At 31.6% G+C, this 24844-nt stretch overlaps 1 protein-coding gene and 1 long non-coding RNA gene across 2 annotated transcripts in view; one reads left to right on the forward strand and one right to left on the reverse strand.

The window, feature by feature from the left end:
- LOC140055174 (retinoic acid receptor alpha-A-like) overlaps positions 1–24844 on the reverse strand; it is a 130186-nt gene that overhangs the window by 90150 nt on the left and 15192 nt on the right. The gene's annotated exons all lie outside the window — the stretch shown is intronic.
- Positions 10402–14681, forward strand: LOC140054567 (uncharacterized). The gene is made up of 6 exons (XR_011846530.1): positions 10402–10505; positions 11325–11395; positions 11947–12026; positions 12587–12665; positions 13229–13305; positions 13903–14681. It is a non-coding gene; the product is annotated as an uncharacterized lncRNA (long non-coding RNA).

Genomic DNA, 24844 nt, shown 5'->3' on the forward strand with positions numbered 1-24844 from the left:
AACCCTCTTTGTTACCAAGAGGGCTTAATTAATTAACATGCTTTTTAATTAGTTAAGATATCTGACCTCGAGTGCACTCACTGGAGTAACGGTAAAATTATGAATAAAAACATTATAACCGTGTATAATTCTTTTGTACCGCATTCTGTATTAAAGCGTTTATACCCGTTACATTATTTAGTATTGGGTTAACCTTCGTATGACCTGCATTTATTGAATAGAGTCCAAATTAGTTATCATTTATTTAAATGTTATGGTACAATGTGAGCATATAAACTTACCACTTCAATGTTACCAAATTTATCTTTAAATCACATATCACTGTTTTAAATGAAACATGTTTTCTCAGTAATTCTGGTGTGACAAATTACAATACATACAGTTATATTATGATGGGTAAATTTCATATTACATTATTGACCTCATTTTGTCTTTAAACTGCATTGTGGTTAATAATGCAAATATGAACACCTAACAAATGTTGTACTTAGAATCGGTTTATTTTGTAAGTAGAAACGGGGCCTAAGACATAATATCCTGAATAGTTTTAACCACAGTGATCTGAAGTTGACCTAAGGAAGTCATTATCATAACTAATATGAATATTTCAGAAAGGTTAAAAGGTCATTCATAAATAGACTACCACTAAACATAAAAAAAAATGTTAAACAGAAAATATACTTTTATTTTTGGGATTTCATACTTTCATTATATTTCTATGGTTTAAGTTAAGTCAAATAGTGGTTGCTATATATATATATATATATATATAAGGAGTATATTTCAAGGGGGCCTGATGAAAAGAAATTTGGGAAAATTATGGTTGGAATACTCGGATTGCATTAACAATGGGATTTAGAAAAATCTTGTGCCTAAATAACTTAAACTCATGGCTGTGTCCCTGATTAATAGGAGCAAAATCTGATGTCTAGAGTTAGCCTGAATTAGGGCACTTGAGCATGGAATTATACTCATATACGGTATTAGTTAAACTCATGACTGTGTCTCTGCTTAATATGAGCAAAATCTGATGTCTAAAGTTAGTCTGAATTAGGGGCACTTGAGCATGGAATTATACTCATATACGGTATTAGTTAAACTCATGGCTGTGTCCCTGATTAATAGGAGCAAATCTGATGTCTAGAGTTAGCCTGAATTAGGGACACTTAAGCATGGAATTATACTCATATACGGTATTATTTAAACTCATGGCTGTGTCCCTGCTCAATATGAGCAAAATCTGATGTCTAGAGTTAGCCTGAATTAGGGGCACTTGAGCATGGAATTATACTCATATACGGTATTAGTTAAAGTTTAAACTCATGGCCAGGGAAAATTTTCATTAAAAAATTTTGTTTAGCAATATTGCTAATCAAACTGATTTTTAAGTCGAGAAACATAGTTTTGTATTGTATTTTTTGCTACACAATTTTCAAAATGTGTAGCAATAAGGTTGTTTTGTATAGCTTTTTGCTACGCTACACTGGCGAAAATGTTCTCTGATGGCTGTGTCCCTGATTAATATGAGCAAAATCTGATGTCTAGAGTTAGCCTGAATTAGGGGCACTTGAGCATGGAATTATACTCATATACGGTATTAGTTAAACTCATGGCTGTGTCCCTGCTTAATATGAGCAAAATCTGATGATGTCTAGAGTTAGCCTGAATAAGGGGCACTTGAGCATCGAATTATACTCATATACGGTATTAGTTAAACTCATGGCTGTGTCTCTGCTTAATATGAGCAAAATCTGATGCCTAGAGTTAGCCTGAATTAGGGGCACTTGAGCATGGAATTATACTCATATACGGTATTAGTTAAACTCATGGCTGTGTCTCTGCTTAATATGAGCAAAATCTGATGCCTAGAGTTAGCCTGAATTAGGGGCACTTGAGCATGGAATTATACTCATATACGGTATTAGTTAAACTTATGGCTGTGTCCCTGATTAATAATAGTAATTATTATACAGTGCATCTGTATACATTCTAGATTTAATAATAGATTGAGATATAATTAATCATATCCGTTTTATAGTCTCTAGCTATAACTATTATCTTCATTCTGCTCTATTTATTTTAGTGATGGTTCTAGCGTTACCCATTATTGTTCTCGGTAATAATGGTGTATTGAGACGACAGAGTATCAAGTTAACGTATTCTATTACAACTAATGAGTAGATATTTTAAAATAAAATTGAAAATGAGTGTAAAAACAAGCTTAGTATAAATTAAATACAATTCACAACAATGCCGCAGTAATATTGAATAATACAAGTTGGTTGGTTGATTAACGAAGAGTAAAAAAGTACACATGCATCTAAAAATGTTCAAACAAACAAGTTTAAATTACATTACAATATAAATGATGATGTTGGTTTGTGGGGAGGCGCCCACCTGAGGGCATAGTTCATGGACTATACCATTTGTAGAAACAGACGTTCAATGAAAATTTCTACTTTTTGAGTTTATCTCGCTCTTTGAGGAGAATGGGCTATTGTTGGTTTATCCAGGTAAACTAGACAGGAAATTGACAAAATAAGTTCAAATTAGACTACGATATAATCAGGAGTAAAATTAAATTAAAAGCTTGGGTACACAACAAATAATTTACAAAAAAAAACAGTTTGAAAACTGTATCTATGCTTTGAGGATGTATAGATTGGTTCACTCTACCATGAGTGTTAAGTAATCCGAATCTTAATGACCTCTACAACCTCTTATATCCTGTGGACATCAGGCCAGTTACCGAGCAAATGAGCGACCACCACCAACACATCTGTCAAACACAGCGCCTTATTAAACTTCCTTCGGCTACTCCACTGAAGATCACTAGCGTAGCACACACCAACATTTTCATTTCCCATACACATTTCCTTTTGTCTATAAATTAAATAATTTTAAATCCCCCTATAGTGTTGGATACATTCAGTAATATCAGGGTTATTTACAAATAGAGATCTGGGGATAAAATGTGTAATAATTCACTGCTCAACAAGTAGCCACGGACCACTTCAATCAAAATTCAGTTATGCCGATGCATTTCTCACCAAATGAACCCAGTCTTTCGAGGCTCCCAATGGGCTGGCCTCACGAGGAAAGAGATTTAATGCCAAGGCTGAAGATAAGCTCAGTTCTAGAGAAAAGTAATCTCTCTTCACATGCCTGTGCTGTCTTTTGGCCAAAAACTGAACTAACTGGCTTTGATGATGGTCGATGTTGTCGAGCTATTGGTCACTATTGTTACAATATTAACCCTTAATAGTATCTTTTTGAGATTTGTTCCATCAGATATTTTTTACTTATTGAAAATATTTCGACAGATAAATACAATTAATCTAGTTTATTTGTCACATATTAAAATGCCAACGCCAATATCTAAAATAAAAAATTAATTTCATTTTATTTATTTATTTTTCTTCGCCACAGGGAACTTACGGAAAGAAACAATTGGAAAATAATTTATTTTGTTATTCATATTTTTAAAATGTTGGGTTGTTGAATGTATGTGACTAATCATTTCTTACCCCTCCGTGATTAAACTGATCTTCCGATAAACTCCTAAGGGACCATTTCACACTAGGCCCACAATTCCTGTTCATAGATTCAGAGTGTTTGACCAGGTCTGAACTGAAACTTGCCCTGGCTTTTAGTAAATAATAATTTAAAAAACTCTTGAATGCTTAAATTAAACATGTAATGCCCAGTATTTTTTTAAACTTTAAATTAAGAAAAAGTTTTAGAAACATTACACAATATTTAACTTGATTAATATCTGTAATGCTAAAATATTTGATGTACTGTAGTTAACAACAGACCTTCAAATACAGAGCAACAAAGGAATGGAATCTTTTACCAACTGAAACTAGAACAAAAGTAACTGGGAAACATATGTATAAACTCAAAAATATAGCAACTCTTATGTCATCTAAGTGATCCTACATTTTTTTATATTTTATTTTTTATATTTTATTTGTTTTTAACTGTTCTGTATATATCTTTTAAATTAGGCCTACTGTGTATTTATGTTATAAATTTTATTTACTTTTAAATTTATACCTGGACCATTTTGGAAAGCAGTACTGTGTTACTGAAAATGCAATCCAGTCAAAAGAAAGAATAAATAAATAAATAAAGAAAGAAATAAACAGCAAAGGGAGGAAGGGCATGATAGGCTTCAGCTAAATGAATTACCAACGTAAAATATTTTTGAAATAAAATAAATAAATAAATAACTAACAAAGAAAAATTTTAGTAAAACACACGTTTGTGTAAAAATGTATGTTTTAGGTTCTTTATTGAATTCTTTTTTCTAAAGACATTAATTATTTGTTCTCAGTAAGAAAAAAAACATGCTACAGGTATTACTGAAATTTTAAAAGGAAATTTGTAATACCAAAAATAAATTCTAAACCTGCTCTATCTCATCAATATAAATGTTGGTTTATCCAGGTAAGCTAGGCAAAAAAAAGACTAAAAATTACTATTAACTACTCTAATAGTAAAAACTCTGTGATAGGTTGTTATGGGAATTTAACATTGGTCATCCAAAATGCGAGTTAAATATAAAATTGTGGAATAGTACCATCAATCAACACCTTTGTGCATGGACTTACCATTTTAATCTTAATAACCTCGAAAGACGATCTCTAAATCCAATCTAATGTCGTCATAATAATTTTATCGATCTATACCCAAGTATTATTTCCCGTAAAATACACTACAAAAATAAAGACGTTTAATAATGAAAAATGATAAAATAAATGATACTATCTTGTATCAGATATGAATCATTTATATAAGATTGATATTTTTTTTAAAAGAAAAAAGAAGCTCAACACATCCAGAAGGGCTTAAAGGGTGTTGAAGTTGTAGGTTGCAGGTAGGATATTGGGCTTATCATTGAGTAGGTGTTCACTACACTACAATGTGTAGACTATTAGTTTAAATATATCACATCTGAGTGTATCCTTGCTACTTGATTGGTTAATATCATATCATGTGCCATTCAATATTAGTTCTATTGCATTATACAGTAGAAAATTTTACATCACATCTGCCATTCAATATTATTTCTATTGCAATATTGAAACTTATACATCACATACGAGTGTATCCTTGCCACTTAATTGGTTAATATCATAACATGTGCCATTCAATATTAGTTCTATTGCATTATACAGTAGAAAATTTTACATCACATCTGCCATTTAATATTATTTCTATTGCAATATTGAAACTTATACATCACATATGAGTGTTTGCCACTTGATTGGTTAATATTATATGATGTGCATTCAATATTAGTTCTATTTCACAGTAAAGGGCTATTGCACAGTAAAAGGGCTATTGCACAGTAAAGGGCTATTGCACAGGTAAGAACTATATTGCACAGGCTTTCGTAAAAAAATGTTCAGGTGTTAAACCAACGTGTTAAATAGAACATTTATTATTTTAACTCATGACAATATTCTTTCTATTTAACTCACAAATTGCACATATTTATTCAACAGACATTGACGTCAATAAATTGAGCATACTGGTAAGATGAATGGTGCAATGAACAAATAAGATATCAAAACTGAACATAAAGCAATAAATACAAATGTCAGGTAACGTCTAAGTAAAGTACAAATAGATTTGAACAAGGGTGACTGGCACGCAATCATAATTAAAGCACCAGGCTACAGCGCCATTAATCTACAGATTAAATATAATTTATCTCGCTCTATTAATTCCCTCTTAACATATTTACATGGAATCGCAGACTATTCTTGTTAATCCGCCAAAATCGAACATTCAATTTATGCCGGAATCTAATTTAAACATTAATTTTTATTAAACGTACATTTTCCAGGTGTGAACAAACGAATGATAGCTGTTACGATTTCTAAGATGATTGACGGTTACAGGTTAAAAGACGAATAACGTCACCAACATCCCGCATGATACATTAAACTAATTTGCGATAATGTTTATGCTTGTATTCTATATAAAGTTCAAGAACTCTTTACCTTCTAAGGTACAATGCAATTGTTACTATTCATCTCACAAATCCTTCCACATAGAATGAGGCTATATGCCGCTATAATATCCTTTTGTTGTACACTTCAATCCATACATTATTCATAGACACATGAAATAATCTTTTAAATACAAAATCGTATTTGCTTGATCCCTTTATCCCCTGGTATGTGAAATTAATTTTCAAATCGATGCAATGATAATTATTATTATTATATCATTGAATATTAGTGTGGATAATCATAATCATGCATGATAATAAAAATGATAATTACTTTAAGCATGATTGAAGATCATCGTAATGATGTAATGTACAACAATGATAACACAAAAATAATGAACATGATATTGTTAGGATGAATGCAAATCAACTTTTGATTGTTTTCTTGTAATGTACAGTACTGTTTTCAATAAGGACCTTTTTTTAATTTAATTTAATAAATAATTTTTTTTTATTTAGTGTTAATTTCAAATTAATTAATTAATATTTTTACGCTTTATTTGTATTTAATAAAAGTGACGGAAAAAAAAAGGCTTTTAATACTCAATGACAACTGTTTAGACTTATTTTCTTTTCATATTTTAATTTTCGGATGATTGGGACATAAATGACTGAGAATTTCAGTGCAGGCTAGATCATGTTAAACGTGCCGCTAATGCTTTTAAGTCTGTGGAAGCTGTATATGGGTGTTAAAGGCTTTCTAACAACCATAAGGTCCCCCAAGAGAGAGGCCTAGCAAGGGTCATATAATTCTACTCAAATCAGTAGGGAAAGAAAAAACTCTCCAAACAGAAATTTATCACGTTTACAAATCTAAAGCCTGAAGCCAAATATTTTTAGTGAAGCAACAGGAAAAAAACATTACATCATAGCAACTGACAAAATGAAATAAATATTTAATATTTTTCTATTTTATTTCACCATAGTATTTGAGCCAATAGATTTTTGTATTCTTGTCAGTAAAGTTGATTTAAATCAATTTCAAGTGTTATTAATAGTCAAAACTTAATTTAGTATATTTATATTTATATACAGTATCGATATTATTTCATCAATGCTATTTTTCCTGTGTGGTTAAATCAGTTATTAGACGTATTCAACTTGGCTGTATTCAGCAGATACTGTATCTACTGTAGCTCTGTTAATAGGTATATTTGACTAGGCTGTTTTGAGCAGATAATCAGATCTTAAAACTGGAGTTACTACTTTTCGTGTTGGGTCTTCGTCTGCCATGTCTACTATTATATGGCTTGGAAAATGACAGGGTAACTGTGTTTTTAAGTGTATAAGTTTGGTAAATTATGAGTGTTTTACTCTCGGCAAACATGCTGTTCGTTATGACTGTTTGGTGAACATGTGCTGGTGGTTCAGGATCTCGGTTTGCACCGAACGTAATATGAAGTAAAATCAGATCTACTGTAGCTGACTGTTTATACTGTATGCTACTAGTAGTAGATCAGTCCAAGATGCTTGAAGTGACCAGGCAAATACCACTAATTTCACCTACCGTACTGTACTGTAGGTTCTAGCCTACACTATCAAACTAGTTTGACAAAAAAAGTGTGATGTGCCCAAATATGAAAGTGATTGCACAAATATGGTAGTGATATGACATCATCATGTCTATATATGGGCACATCACATTTTTTGTCACATAAAGTTTGATAGTGTAGACAGAGCTTTATATACTAGTATAATCCTTATATATCCTTATATAACCTCCAAAGATCTTGTCAATGACACACCTCCTTTCTATGTAGGCTACTAGAATATTAAGAAGGATGTTCAGTCTGATTTTAATGTTTACATTCTGTGAACAATATACATTTCCAGGAAAGCAGAACACTTAACAAATTTCCTCTTTACAATAAATCATACCATGACCTACCTACAAACTTGTAGCAAAAATTAATAAATTAGAAATAATATTTTTAGAATCTAACAGTCTACTTCAAGATCCAGAAAAGATTAATGCCAAAAAACGCACCACTAGTACGCAACCTAAATAATTTTAGATAAAATTGACTGACATACCGGTCACGATAAAACTGTACTTATGTTTCAACTTTACATACTCTTTATCTTAGTCAATATACAGTGTAACCTTTATTAGGTGGACACCTTTCGGAACATAACAGAAATGTTCCTTCTTGGTGGTGTCCCCTGAATAGGGGTTGGCTATAGTCTTAAAACATACATTTCTTGTTCGTTTCATGGGAAGGTGTTCCCTTTAATAGGGTCTTCTACTATGTAGTATGTCAAAACTTAAGTTTTACGGTAATATGCTAACAAAAATTTTATTATTATTATAGCAAATGATACATAAAACTACCTTATTTGCTTCACAGCCATAAAATGGTATACTAGTACAACACTTTCCTACTGCGACTTCATTCTCTATTCTAGATTACCAGTGATTGTTCATCAAAGTTATCGAATGGAATTGTTTACAGTTAATGTGAATTTAATTCATGGTAAAAAAAAATGTTCACAGAAAATGTCATCTTATGTGACATAAAGAAGTCATAAATAGAAGGATCGGAGGTTAGAGGGGTCAGACGAACATAAGCTACGGTTAGGTTCAGCGAGTTTATTTCAGGGGAATCAACGAGATGATTCCAATTACATTTTTATCTCAGCTGTCAACATGAGAAGGGAGTCGAATTTCATTAACATTATGGCATCTGTTTCCCCGATAAATATAAAGTGTACAGTACTACAGGTTAGGGGGGTTCGGTACTGAACTATCTACACATTAAGGTTAATGTTACTAACTAGATACTAAATAATGTTTCTGGTATTCGATGATAGGCTAGCAAATGTAGCTTTGCCTCTAGATAGTCTTCTAATTTTAACATTAATCTACTAATCACACGGCTGAATACAATTGTTTATGTTATTTGATGACGGGCATGGAAATGAAGAAATAGACACTTTAGGTGTGGTGGAAAAATTGGAAATCAAAATCTTCAATCTCTCAAAGATATAATTAGTATTACATTAATGTAATACTTAATATTTGCACTGATGAAAGGCTAGTTTTGCCCAAAACCTCTGCAAATTTCTGCACATTTTTTTGGCTGTTTTACTCCATTAAGATTCAGCCACAGAATTGTAATTTTTTTCAGTAATTTTCCTTTATGGATTAATAATATTACATTAACACTGTATTAAATACACGTCAATATTCTATTTATTCTTGGCTGCCACAAACTCTGTCTTTCTCTACTACGACATCTCTGTATCTATTAATACCGCAGATTGTCAGTTTCATTCATTGCATTGATTTGCTCTACTTAAAACAAACACTCTAGAACTATATCTGTTAATTTGATTGAATTTGACAATTCATACACTTTAGCAATTAAAATTATTAAATTTAACTTGTGGATATAATTTAATTTAAGATAGATTGTTCCAATACACTCAATTCATACATAATAGATCTATTCTTCTTTGCTGCACTCTATTATGATCATATTAAGGCCAATGTACACAGACAAGCAGTAACGGTAATAAAAATAAGAATCTATGTTATTCCTTATGACCATTTACACAAGGCGCGGGATAGACACATATTCTATGTCGAGTAAGCTAAGCGGTTTTCCGCTTACCATTCCCGCTCGTCTGTGTACATTGGTATTTTGAGTATAATATATCTTTCTTTTAAAATTTAATTAAATAATTTTAATTTTATCCAGAAGATGGTTGTAGCATAACAACCAAAATGACAAAACATTCTCAATCTTGAAAGAAGAACATCTTTAAGTCTCCAAGTTGTCACCTCAAAATGTCTTGCAGTATTTCTTAACTATTTTACTCATACAATTCATTGTATGCACTTTTCCTATGTTGCCTACTGTATAGTTAATGATAGCAAAAATGTCATGTATCATCATCAGTATAGTTAAATTATAGCAAGAGCAACAAAAGCCTGAGAATAATTTTGATACAGAAACCAGTGGCCGTATTCACCATTCACACTTAGGGAGGCTAAGAGAAACACCTACCCTAAAAATAAAGAAAATCTCCTATCTTTAAAATAAATACAATTTAAGGTATGTGTAAGGTAAGTATTTCCCTTAAATTGTATTTAAAAATATTTATTGAGTTACGGTAAGTTAATATTTACAGGGAAATATCTCACTTAAGTGTGATTGGTGAATCACAGCTGTTTCAAACATACGAATTAAGTCATGCGCCCTCAACGTTACAAGTCGTATCGCTGGAGTAACAATACATAAACAATTACTTACAAATCCACGTGTGCAGAGTGGAGTCAAATGTCATTTAAAGACATGTTTTAAACAGCCAATGAGAATGAGATAAAAAAATAAAGGGTCGGTAAAAATATGAATATTCATTAAAGAGTCCCTGGATGAAACAAGCACGTTGTCGTTTTGTTTTTAACAAGGAATGTAACGCTGAAAATTAATGGAAGGGTGGACCATAAAATACAAGCATATACCAATTTACGCACGTGAGTGACATTTCCAAATTAGGTACATGTTTGTTTGTCCGTATCTTTAAAAAATCTAATTTTCACTCTAATTCTTTGGTACTGCATGATAATTTAGTTATCTGTGAATGTTATAACATAGTAATGGTCGAGAGGTGATGGTTGAATTTTTTAGCTATGGCCGTTTCAAATTGTGTCATTTTTAGGCTTAGGCTTGTGTCTACTCTAGTTGCAACACTGCCTTTCATGTGACAGCTGACCCAAATGAGTTTGGAAATGTTACATTATTTGAATTATTTAGGCCTGGCTGGGTAGGCTAGGCATATACCAATACTATAGGCCCTATTTTTATTTTAATACTAGGCCTAGGCCCTTGCTAGACCTGTGTTCTCTAGCAGCCTACTACAGAGAAGCAGCTTTCCGGCTTAGTTAGCCTGGCCTTGAGTAGGCTAGCCTACTAGCCTAATACTAGTATTAGTAGGCTACCTAATTAAAATTAGGCCCAGGATCTACGCCTAGGCCTATATATTTTTAATATTATTTAATCATTATAATTAATTTTAGTTTTATTAAATTTACAGTATTCATTACAAAAACTGTAAATTTAATATTATGAGGATTATATATACCCTATGTAACATGTATGCAATAGGGAATATTATAGGCCTACCCTGTAAAGTGTATGTAATAATTACAATATAAATAATGACAAGCATCATATTAACATTCGGTTTTGCTCATCACTGCATATTCAAATTAGTATGCAATCATACTAAATTTAATAAGTTAAGTTAATTTTATAAAATTGTTATAATAATTATTAATGTTATACTATTGTAGATACATATAATATATAGAGCAGTAACCTGAAGTGGCTAAGCAGATTTGGACCATACCTACCATCTATATAGGTAAGATTATTTTGCTGTTCAAGAAGTAGCAAATATTAAATTGTGTACCATGCTATTAATTTGTAATATTAACAATCAATCACTACCACTGGCTGGGTAGGCTAGGCCTATATTATAGGCCCTATTTTTATTTTAATAATATACTAGATAGACCTGTGCTCTCTATCACTAGCAGCAGCCTACAGAGAAGCAGCTTTCCAGCTTATTTAGCCTAGCCTAGAGCAATTAGGCTAGGTATAAGTAGGCTACCTAATTAGGCTCTACGCCTATATAGGCCTATTATTATTTAATTATTATTAATTTTTGTTTAATATATTTACAGTATTTATTTAAATAATGTTTCTTATGAGAATACCTGGTTATATATACCCTATGCAATGACATAAGGCATATATGCCTACCCTGTATGTAATAATTACAATTATTAAAAATAATGAATTTTAACATTCGTTTTTGCTCATCACTGCATATTCAAATTAGTATGTATGCAACCATATTAAATTTAATAAGCTAATTTTAAGTAATTCTTATAATGTTTTACTATTTTTTAGGTACATAGCGGCAACCCGAAGTGGCAAAAATATTTTAAACAGATTTGGACCAATACCTAGCAGCCTACCATCTATATACAGTAGGTAAGTTTATTTTACTGCTCAAGAACTAGTAAATTTTAAATTGTGTTTACCATGCTACTAATTTTCAATATTAACAATCAATCACTACCACTGGCTGGGTAGGCTAGGCCTATATTATAGGCCCCATTTTTATTTTAATATACTAGCTAGACCTGTGCTCTCTAACACTAGCAGCCTACAGAGAAGCAGCTTTCCAGCTTATTTAGCCTAGCCTAGAGCAATAGGCTAGGTATAAGTAGACTACCTAATTAGGTCTAGGCTCTACGCCTAAATATTATTATTTAATTATTATTATTTTTAGTTTTAATATATTTACTGTATTTTATTTAAATAATGTTTATTATGAGAATACCTGGTTATATATACCCTATGCAATGACATAAGGCATATATGCCTACCCTGTATGTAATAATTACAATTACAGTATTATAAATAATGAATTTAAACATTCGTTTTTGCTTATCACTGCATATTCAAATTAGTATGTATGCAACCATATTAAATTTAATAAGCTAATTTTAATTAATTTTTATAGTAATGTTTTACTATTTTTTAGGTACATAGCGGCAACCGGAAGTGGAAAAATCATTTAAACAGATTTGGACCTATACCTATACCTACCATCTATATTATAGGTAAGTTTATTTTACTGTTCAAGAACTAGTAAATTTTAAATTGTGTTTACCATGCTATTAATTTTCAATATTAACAACCAATCACTACCACTGGCTGGGTAGGCTAGGCCTATATTATAGGCCCTATTTTTATTTTAATATACTAGCTAGACCTGTGCTCTCTTGCACTAGTAGCTTACAGAGAAGCAGCTTTCCAGCTTATTTAGCCTAGCCTAGAGCAATAGGCTAGGTATTAGTAGGCTACCTAATTAGGCATAGAGGCTCTATGCCTATATATTATTATTATTTAATTATTATTAATTTTTATTTTTAATATATTTACAGTATTTATTACAAATAATGTTTATTATGAGGATACCTGGTTATATATACCCTATGCAATGACATAAGGCATATATGCCTACCCTGTATGTAATAATTACAATTATTATAAATAATGAATTTTAACATTTGTTTTTGCTCATCACTGCATATTCAAATTAGTATGTATGCAACCATAGTAAATTTAATAAGTTAATTTTAATTAATTCTTATTATAATGTTATACTATTACTATTTTTTAGGTACATATATAGCGGCAACCCAAAATGGCTAAAACATTTTAAACAGATTTGGACCAATACCTATACCTACCATATAGGTAAGTTTATTTTACTGTTCAAGAACTAGTAAATTTTAAATTGTGTTTACCATGCTATGAATTTGTAACTTTAACAATCAATCACTAACACATGTACAGCAGTAGTACTATCAATCAATAGTAATTAGTTAGTAATTGAAATATAGACATACTATAGTATTACTTTTACATATTCATTATTATTAGGCATTGTTAAAAGGAAATCAATACAATGCAATATTCCTTTAACATTTAAAAATGTACAATATTTTATGATCATTAATGTTAATGAATCATTTTTTGTTGGCTTTCTTGCATTTGTTGGGTTTTATTATTTCATTTTGTATCATTGGAGATGTGAAAGTCAGATGAGTCTAAGTTTGACTCTAATCCACACTGCTGTTTTGTGACGGTTGAGTTTGGCATGTCTCCCCGCCTTGCTCAGAGACCACCTTCCATTCTCTCATGAATGCAATAGCATGGTGCTCAAGCATATGTAGCTTAGGCTGTATTACACCTGGTGCAATATGCCTGTATTCTGCTAAAAATACTTGTATGATATTTTTTATGTAATTAAAAAATACTTAATTGACACATTAATACATTTTATAATTTCAGAAATTTTGTGATGAAAAAGTCAATCTGTGGTGACTGTAGAATGGACCCGAGATCGGACTATCTTAGACATTTAAATAATAGAAAGTTCTGACAATTTTGTTGAATAGAAATATACAATGTATGATGTAGTCTTAATTGAAAATTGGCGCTTTTTAAACTATGTATATAAATTAGGATGAGAAAACAGTTATTTGATTATGAGGTATGTTCATTTAATTAAATTTGTTAGTATAAACTTTCAAAAAGAGTGAAGATATAAGAAAAGCAGATTATGGAGCAGCTGTACCAGACAAAAAACTGTTCCCTTAAACGCCAGTGTGTTCTTTCACTTGTGAATGTAGTTTTGGCCCAGGTCATAGTTGTTGTTGAAGTGTAGCATGCCAAGCAATTTGGTCCATGCCCTGTTAATTTAAATGTTAGCGTGGTAGTATACAGTATCCATTGAAAATTCGCGAATGGCAGGTTGTATAAATGTATATAGGTTGTAATTTTACATTTGTTAGATTTAGTGCAAATTTGTGATGGTTTTCATATTTTTTAAATTGTATTTTTTATCTTTTTCTTTAAATTTTGTTCCACAACAGAAGCAAGTAGAACTTAAAGCCTTTTCGTGAAACTGTGTTGCCTACAAAAATGAAAAGAAATTTTAATTTTACCAACCTTTAATTTTATATTATATTTATCATACAGTAGTTTGAGTATTTTTGTATAGGCTTTAATTTTGAAGGGCCTAGCTAGGCCTGGCCTGGTAGTTAGTAGTTTTACTAAATTTGTACATGTATGATGAATTATATTCAGTTGAAATAAATACAATGATAATAATTAAGCTTATTATTTAATCTATTGTAAATTAAAATGATGTATAGCATGATTACACTACTTATACGTACCAACTAGGCTTAGCTACAACCTAGGCCTAGTTGCGTACAGCCTAGCGAGCGGTTATCAGCCGCGTTCATCGACCTCTCGCCAAATACGCTGTTTCGCATTTAACAAAACAGTCGAGTTTTTAAATGAAAATTTCTTGAGATTTTCACCGTCACCTCCTAACAATTCAATGTCTCATGTAAGCATATATAATCAAACTTTTACCTAGATTTTCCAAGTATTTATGAAAATTACGAATAAAAACAAAAAGTGTACAATTTGACAAGCATTTTTTCAAACTTTCCATTGTTTACATTTGCTAGGCCGATCGATGTTAATTTTTAAAACTTCCGGGTGTAAATAATTTCGTAAACTTGGTGTTATGCTTAATTACTTACTATTTCCAAAAAATCGGTAATTAAAAATCTTATTTTCTAACAAATAGTATAAAAATGGTTTTATAATATTTATGACGAAATTGATTAAATTAATTTAAAGTGTAGTTATAAAAGTTGCAAATGTCGCGAAAGTTGAACGAGATTCAACCACTCGCGCGGCGTCACGCTCAGGCACATATCGCCGTCTGACAATATTGAGGGCGCTTGACTTTTTCTATTTATTTTACATTGGTGAAACAGCTGTGGAATACACCACAGCATTCAACTGCCTCATCACCCTAATGGTGGTCCCTTAATAAATTTACATTTTTAACAAGTTAAATAATTGGGTCAATCTCATTTCGTTGAGAGGTCATTATATATTCAGCGCGACATTATTAGAATGTACATGTTGCGTAGCTTGTTGAAATAATTAAAGCGAAGGCTGCGGCCAAGTTGATAAGAGCACGGATCTGCATGTCATTGTCGTTTAAAAAACTACAGTAGTACACAATGATGTCGTAAAATAAAAGTTTGTTTGCTCAACTGGTCTTATTAAAAGTCATTTTAAATACACAATGACATTATAAGAATGTGCACATTACGTAGCGTACTGATCTAATTAGCATGAAGGTTGCACCGATGTTGCTATGAGCACGAATGAATGTGTAGGACATGATTAAGAGGTGCCTGTCTTCTGTGTGATGTTGTCCTGTACAACATGCGGTGGTTGACCCTCAAACACAACTAGCATTGCTACGGTAATTTAAAATCTACATTTTTAGAAAGAATGTACAGTACACAATACAATATATTGAACTAAATGATCATAATGAATAAAAAAGTGATGTAAGAGGTTTTCATTTATTTGTTACCATCTTTAATGAGGGTGGCCTATCCAGTACATGTGAAGGAATTGATTGACATTAAGGACCCTCGGCATACCAAAGTGACTTTGTGAGTGAGTGTATAATGGCACCTATTGCATAACAAGCAGAGGAGGAGAGTAGGACTCGGAGTTTGAGAAAAATTCTCTGGAGTTTCAGTCTCTCCGCAATTTCTATTTTTTTCTAATCTATCTCAAGACTTTCACACTAGTATTATCCTCTATTTCAGCATCAGTTTTATATGACCAGGAGTAAAAGCCTGTGGACTGTCAGGTCCTTGAAGTCCACAGGAAAAGTTGAGATTGAACAGAGACCAACCTCAGAATTCTTGTGGTTAATTAGGAACACCATGAATTGGAACAAGCACAGCCCAGGGAAACATCAAAATTATATAGTTTATTGTTTCTAGTACTTGATTTACACAAATTGCAAAACTTTAGTGTACTCTTAAAATAAAATAAACTATTCAATCAATGTGAGGGCAGACAATGCACTTATTAAACAGAGCTTTATTGTATTATAGGCATGTATTTAAATATTATCCAAGTGTGTGTTATGATTTCAATCAATCAAAATTTAGATTTCATTGACCAATACTAGTCAATGTGGTTGATCTCCATCATCTACATTGACTCGGGGTATAATGCCCTCCAGAATTCTCCACAGCTCATAGACGATCCAAGAAGGGAGAGGGAAGGTTGAGTAGGTGGATCCAAGAAGGGGGTGGGGAGAAGTTTAGTAGTAAGATCCAATAAAGGATAGGGAGAGGAGGTAAAGTAGGTGGCTCCAAGAAGGGGTAGGAGGAGGATGAGGTTTTTTAGGCCCTCGGTCTGCCTATTTAAAATTTTTTAAATGTACTATACCCAAGTGAGTATAAACATCTCCAAACGAAAGATGCCACTGAACTTTGATACTACTAAGGGTATGTTCAGACTCACGGAGTTACGGTGGAGTTATCTACGCAAGGCGTACGGTAATCCGTGGCGTTAAAAGTCAAGGTGTTCAGACACAACGATTAGCATTCCAAACGTCTTGCGTTTAAAGCGGAAGTTCCGTCATACCGAAACGGCCGATGGGATACATACACAACAACAACAACAGAGAGCTGAGAGTGACACGCGCGAAAGTTTACAACACTAGCTAGGCCTAGCAATATAATACAATGTTACCTTCAAATGTAATGGTTCTTTTGCCGATTTTTTTGCAAATCCTTACAGAAGATAGTAATTTCGAACATAATTATTACACGGACAATGACTTTGCCATTATTTGTATGATTTTAATTAATTTTGTGAAATCATGTCGCCGACGCCAACTTCGTCAGGAAGAATTTTGCAGTTTAGATGCAATTTCTTTAAATTGCCGGCGCTAGCTTTCCAGTTCCTAATTTCTATCTTGTCTATAAATTCAGGGCTGCCCCATAATGAAATCAAATCAGCCACTTCTGTACTTTTCCATGTAACACGTTTCATTTTAATTCGAATGTTGCTGTTGATCTAGGCTAGCTCGATGAATAGCTATATTGTTTTGCTATTAAAAAAAACCTCGCGAATAGACTGCTGCTAATTGCGGTCGTGTCTTTTCATTGGCTGACGTTGACCGGAGGTTGAAATCACTGATGCATCAATGGATTAGCCTTATGAAATCTACCCTCTCCCGCTGGAGTTATTAACGCCACTGGCGCGGAGTAACAGCTCCCTAACGCTAATCCGCGGCATGGTTCAGACACAAAAATATGTACGCCGCGTACATAACTCCACCGTAACTCCGTGAGTCTGAACATACCCTAATAAACTTAATTGCAAAGCATTCTAGGCTTCAAGATTATATCCGTTGATTGACGTATCAATTCTTAAGCCTCTAAAACCTATGACTAGGAAGGGGATAGTTGAAAGAAAAAGGGGAATATTAAAACATCTCATAAACATATACACGACACAGTACTGGTACAATCTACAGGTTGTTCACCTCTAATTAAGAGAAGATAAAAAGTTCAAGACATTTTATTAGGGGTCACAGCCACAAAACAGAAGTAGTTTTCTTTTGTTTATATTGAAATATTTACAATCTGAAACTTTTAATGGATGAGTGTATTTTGTTGATGCAATATTTGAGACTGGTATACATAACATTTTATTTTAAATATATAAATATAGTTGTACGATGCCAAAGTTCATCTTACTTTAAAGTCTAACTTTTACTGCAGTAAAGACTAAAACAATTTACCATAATTATTAAAAATTTTAATAGTTGTGTCAAAAGGTGTTTCGTAGTCAATATAAGATACACTAAGCTTCTACGTTAACTTTTCCATTTAAAAACAACAAAAACAATCATTGGAGTTAATTACTTGAAACTTATTTAACATTCATAATTAGCATAAATATGAATGAAGTATTTCTTCAATTAATTTTATAGATTCTATGACTTTTATCACAAAACAGTTGTTTTAAAAATTCTTTAATAATTTGAAATAGAACAATCAGGTTTCTGGTTGAAGCAGATACTGTAAAAAATACTTTTACTCATTAACGAAAGTTCAAAAATCTGGTGCAAATTGCTAAAAATACTATCCTAGTAAAAAAAAAACTACGATGCAATAGTCAAACACAGTATTAAGAATATCGGATGACCGTGGGTAAGAACTGCCTAGATTTCCGGGCCATATAAAAGTCTTAAAAATTACCTAATTGTATTCAAGACCCTGAGGGTTTATGAAACTATTAGGTAATAGGTAATTTAAAGTAAAGAATAAGATATCTTGACATCGTGTTTTTACGTCAGGGTTACTTTTTCCTTCCCTCGTGTATGTCACAGAATTAAGTTTACAAGTTTTTGACTTTTCGGTATTAAGTGAATTTAGCAGATAAGCTGTTTAGGAACGAGGTGAAAATTAAAGCAAGTGAAATAATGTGAAAAATTAATAAACACTTCCAACATACTTACTTAGTATAATATAATAAAGTATGTAAATAATTGTACACTAAGTTTAGTAATCAACTTTCAACAGTTTGTTTTTAAAAAATGACATTTTTCAGCAATTTAAAGAACTTTTTATAGTTTTATAATTAAATGAATATAAAATAATATGTATTGGCTATGCTTTAAATAAAAATTAATGAAAAATATTTCTTTTTATCAAAATAAAAATACGAAATTAGATGGTAAATACGTCTAAACAAATAGAACAGTTTTTAAAATAATAATGATTTGGTTAAAAAAAATGAAAACGAATATTGATTATCAACAGAGAGACACATACTCTGTACGCTTATTTTACAATCATAATAATTGTGAATTTTTAATAAATAAATAGAAATAGCCTTAAATTGACCTGAACACAATTTGACTGGCATTATAATTACAATAATTACTGTAGGTTATTATTGCATGCTTTACTGGTTGACCTGCTAACACTGAATAGTGTAATTTTCAGGAGGGATTTTACAACACAAAGCTTGGCACTGCAATTTGCAATTCCATTTTACAACATTTAAAAAGTAATTTGCTTTGGCATAAATTGTTGTGGTTGGGGAGGTGAGTCTGTGGTTGGGGAGCAGGGGTGTGGTTGGGGAGGGGAGTCTGTGGTTGGGGGAGAGGGGTGTGGCTGCAGCCTTTGACAGTTAAATGACATTATTTTTGATATTTATTTTGAAAAACAATTATTATTATTATTATTATTATTATTATACATGTTATTTTTAGTTCTCTCCTCTCCCGTTTGAAAATTCTGGATCCCCTTGGCCCCTTGGGATGGGCTTATCCTATATAGCAGGGCAGGCTGTATACCTAAATCATTATTATAATACTCAAAATTTCTATTTTATAGGATGGGCTATAATAAAGTTATATATAAATATAAAATAAAGTCTAAAATATCTTCAAAATTATAGAAATGATAATCTCATTTATGATACTGTGCCTTTCGTTGAATTCAAAATTATTGCTTTTAAGTTTGTTTTAAGCAGCTTTACTAAGCATTAAATATAGAAGTTGGAGATTGTGTAGGAAGAAAAAATTGATCATTAATTGCCTTGTTGAGAGAGATATCAATCAATTTAGAGAAAATAGATAGTGATTTGAGTAGGTTTGTAGAAAAGGGGTAAACTAACTGTAATGTAAAAGCTGGGGATAAACTGACAGAAATATCTTTTTAATCAATAAATTATATAATATATGTCAACAATAAATCAACAGATAAAATGTATTTATATATTGGTACACAAATAGTGAAATATAATTACAGTGTGAGAATTTATCATCTTCTATTATTCATTTATCATTATTTATTGTAGTTTATTTAATGATTTAACAATGAAAAGTACAATTTAAAGTACACTATGTAAATCATCCTGCATAAAATGCCTCCCTCATATTATGTAATACCGGAATAAAAATCGGTATAGATAAGCTGACTCAACGACCTTGTACGACCAATATATGTTCTGTTGAAGAGAACAGCTAGAAGCAGGTGGCCTGCCTAGACAACCAGTGAGGACCACATAGACTGTAGGCAAGCTAGGCAGCATACACGGTCCTAAATATACTCTGGCCTAGATAAAGTTACTACGCCACTAGAATGTTCAGTCATTGACTCTATACTGAACTTTCTTGGAAAGATATACGGGCATGGGACTTAAGCCTAGAGACATACTGTACTCATCTATCTGGTTGCTAAGGACGATTGACAACAATTTAAATTCTTTGATTTATCTACACAACAGAAGAACAAAGAGTCTTTTTATTTAAACTATTGTAACTTTTGCCAGTAATTTTTGTTCATTATTTTACCATTCTAAACCAACTTAAAGACTTTTATAACCAACTACTTTAAAAAACAATTTAAAGATCAAAATAACAGTAACAATCCCTTCAATATTCACTGTACAAATATTTTTTAAATATTATTATTATTAAAGTATTATTACGAAAAATAAAGAAATAAAAAACAATATTTTTAAATTGTTTTTAATTATTACTGATAAAATAATTTCTAGAAATTAGTGAAAACCACTCTTCCGACAATGGAGAACTTTGTTTGAATTTGCATTTTATGGTCACTCGTGCACTTCTGATCTCTGGTGTTTTTTGGTCGTCTTTAATTAGCAATCAAACATAAATGACATTACCCAGACATTTTGTCCCCTTACATCCCTTGACGTTTACTATGATGCAAACACAGATTCATTGTAAAAGATAGCACATTCTGCAATCATACAATGGGATAAGCGGAGACAACTAGGCTAGGCTTTCTCCATTAACCCACTGTTGCGATATCAACACGCAGATCCTCACTGCAAAGAGCGAGCCTGATTGCCTTGTGCTATTTGTTTGCAGCTTAATCCATGCAGCCTAACCATTCTTTTTTCTACAATTAACAATTGTTCTCGTACACAACGTAGGATTTTATTATCATAATTTTTGTATTGATGAAGACAAAATAATGCATTCATTAATAGAAAGCCTGTGATTTTTTTCTTTTCTAGGTTATACAACAATTATACATGTGACATATATTTTTAATTAGAATAAAATAATCTTTATAAATTGTGCTTTGAGAAAAATAAGGTTAAAATTCTCTGGGCTGTGATAAAGTACCATGGTTCCTTGTACATGACACATTTCTAGAGTTTTATACAGTTTTACATACAATTTGTATATCAATTTCTGCTAAATTGTTTAAGAAATGTCTAAAGCTCTGTCTACAATATCAAACTGGTTTGACACATAAAGTGTGATGTACTCAAATATGGTAGTGATATGCTCAAATATGGTAGTGATATGACATCATTGTGTCCATATATGGGCACATCACATTTTTTCACATAGTTCAGACAGGGCTTAATGTTCGCTCTTGGAGAATAGTGAATATCCAAGAAAGTTAGGTACATATAACGAAAGTTAAACAATTTTCCAACAAAGAAATTAAAGAATATTGATGCAAATCTTAATATTCTGAAATTCCATCAGTGTGTGAATAGCATTAATTAAAACAGATGGCCATATGTATTTTATTCATTGCAATTTTGCTCCAGCCTTTCTCTAATGAGATTGAAAGAAATTGAATATATTCTGAAGATAATAGTTCAAAATCAAACCAGTCTATTTCTAAATATATAGGGCATGAAATTGATTATCCACATAAAAATCATTCAGCTATGAATAATAAGAACTGGAAAAAGGGACTAACCACGGTAATATTGATATTCTTGTAGTGTGTTGTTATGTATTAGTGAATCAGAATTTTTAACTGCTCGACGAGCCACTAATAGAAATTATTAATAATAATGATAATTCACGGTCATTACAAGGGTGAGTTAAATAAGTATGAGTATAAACGATCTTAACGATAATGGCAGAAATGATAAATGATTCATAATACTTCTTCTTATTTAAGCACATAATAGTTTGTCAAATCATCAATTGTACACAATGACAACTTAAACCCATGCTTTCTACGGGTCTGTTACTGCTGCAAGCCCCAATACACCATTTATTTTAAAATATAATTTTTATATTAACTGCATTTCTACTAAATTTTGGCTCTTAACTAACCGTTTAAATCAGTGGATGGTAATCAACGGAAATCATTAGCATTACCCAAAATGCAATTGGCTCTGGTAGTCAATTCAAATGTTACTGCAGTGTAGTTGACTCAAGGTCAGTGGCTGTCATTCAAATAACCGTTATTTTGCGTTGCAGTTGCACAGCAATAACCAGATCAAATCAATTCGGTATTTTAACCATTATTTTCAGGCTGCCATTTAACCGGGAACTGAAAATTTATCTTCATTCTGCTGCCAAGAAATTAGGGTAAATTTATTCACACAGTTTATAACTGGTTATTTTTTTCCAGCAGAAAGAGTACCTTAATACAGTATGAGTGAAGTGGGGGTACTGTTTTTGTAAGAATAGGCTTCTAAGGGTAAACTTCATTTAAGAAATACTACTGGATAAACTACACTGACACAAAAGCGGAAATCCCTTTTTAATAATCAATTAATTAAAATTGATTTTAAAAACCATAAAGCCTTGAATTGCACTGTAGAGGAAGATGAAGTCTACTGTATTCATCTTTTTTTTTCAAAAGCTCTGTTGCAAAATACTACATAAAATTGAAAGTTCAATGTCAGCAACATGAATAAATTTAGCAATATTTTTTTTTACTTTCTTTTACTACACATGCGCCAAGAGTAGAACGCTTCTGTACAATTTATAAATACGATTGATCAATATATTAATATACTGTACAAACACAGTATGTGACCCTTGTCGTGTACTTTTACACATCATATATTCTCTATTATATAATAAGACATTTTTGCAGGTTGGTAAATATGTTCTGTATGTAAATTTAAATTCAGTATACGATTTCAAATTTTAAATGTAAGTTACCATTTTTTTTAATCGGGTCGTAAACCTAGAAGTTGTCGTTGCAATGTACATATGACCTAGTGACGAATAAAATGACCGTCCAACTTGAAATCTCACGCAGCTAGCCTCAATTTGTTATACATGAAATGTGATAATAAGCCAAAACGTGATGATATTAATATTTGCAGAAATATAGTGTGAATTGTTAGCTAGAAGGCTTTGGCCTTCCAAGCCATGGTTTGAAACCAATTGATGATTACATTGCATATCCTTGAAGATACCACGTTTGGCTATCTCCACCAAGGAGTATAATGGGTACGGTACTTTCTGTATTCTTGTACTCATTGCTATAGTGTTTGTCCAATCGTAACAGTAAATTCAATCACTGATGGTTCCATTTATGATGACAAGATAACTGGACCCTGTCAATTATTAAGTGGTGTCTATGATTGTTTTTAAATACAGACCAGTTGAATCGGTCTATGCTATTACCCCACATACAGGTTCATGGGCCAGTACATTTGTATGTGTTTGTACTGGACTGTAGTTGCAAGATTAATTTAAACTTTGATAATGCTTGGTTTACAAATAATTTTTCTAAATCTCAACTGGGTATATTAACTATCATATTCTTTCTCACATGAAGTTCCATGAGTCGTTTACGAGTTAAAATATGCCCGCATTAAAACACCTGGTTATAAAAACCCTTTCTCGCCTACGTGCTTCGCTCAAGGACGAATAACGTACAACTGTAATAAGTGAACAAAACAAGCAAGAATTCTATTTTAAAGCTAAACTATTGTTAATAATAAATCATGACCTTATCAATATTTAAAACATTTTTTTCTCAATCCAATAAAAAAAACCACCCTTAATTTTTGAATTCACAACCACTGAATGGCAGGAATAATAAGCAATAATTTTACACTGAAAATATCGACAAAAATATATAATATCATTAACATTATATAGTAGATTTAATGCATTTTTACCAAACTGAGAATAATGAGAATTAACATTTCGATATACTAATAACTTTTGTCAAGGTCCATCATTTCCTTAATAGTAAAAATTCCATAATTTGTAACATAACCATGAACTAACTAAAAAAGTACAAGCCACTTAAAAAAAGCCTGTAACCTTCAATTGGCCTTGATAAAACATTTTCATAAATTTTAGATAGATAGTTATAAAATTGGATTAATTGATCATCTATGTAATAAATACATAAAGCATTTACAAGGCTGAATTTGTCACATTTGTCTTGTTTTTTAGAGGATTCCAGAAAAAATTAATTGAATTAAAAATTTTTTTAAATCAATAACCTTTGAGTTCCAAGGTGATGCCTAAGTGATTGTGAAGTTTTATTTCACTTTTATAAATTAGACAACACCACCTAAAAAAAACACCTTCATGTATTTAAATCGAATATCTTAA

Source organism: Antedon mediterranea, chromosome 7, assembly GCF_964355755.1.
Source record: "Antedon mediterranea chromosome 7, ecAntMedi1.1, whole genome shotgun sequence".
Classification (NCBI taxonomy): Eukaryota; Metazoa; Echinodermata; class Crinoidea; order Comatulida; family Antedonidae; genus Antedon; species Antedon mediterranea.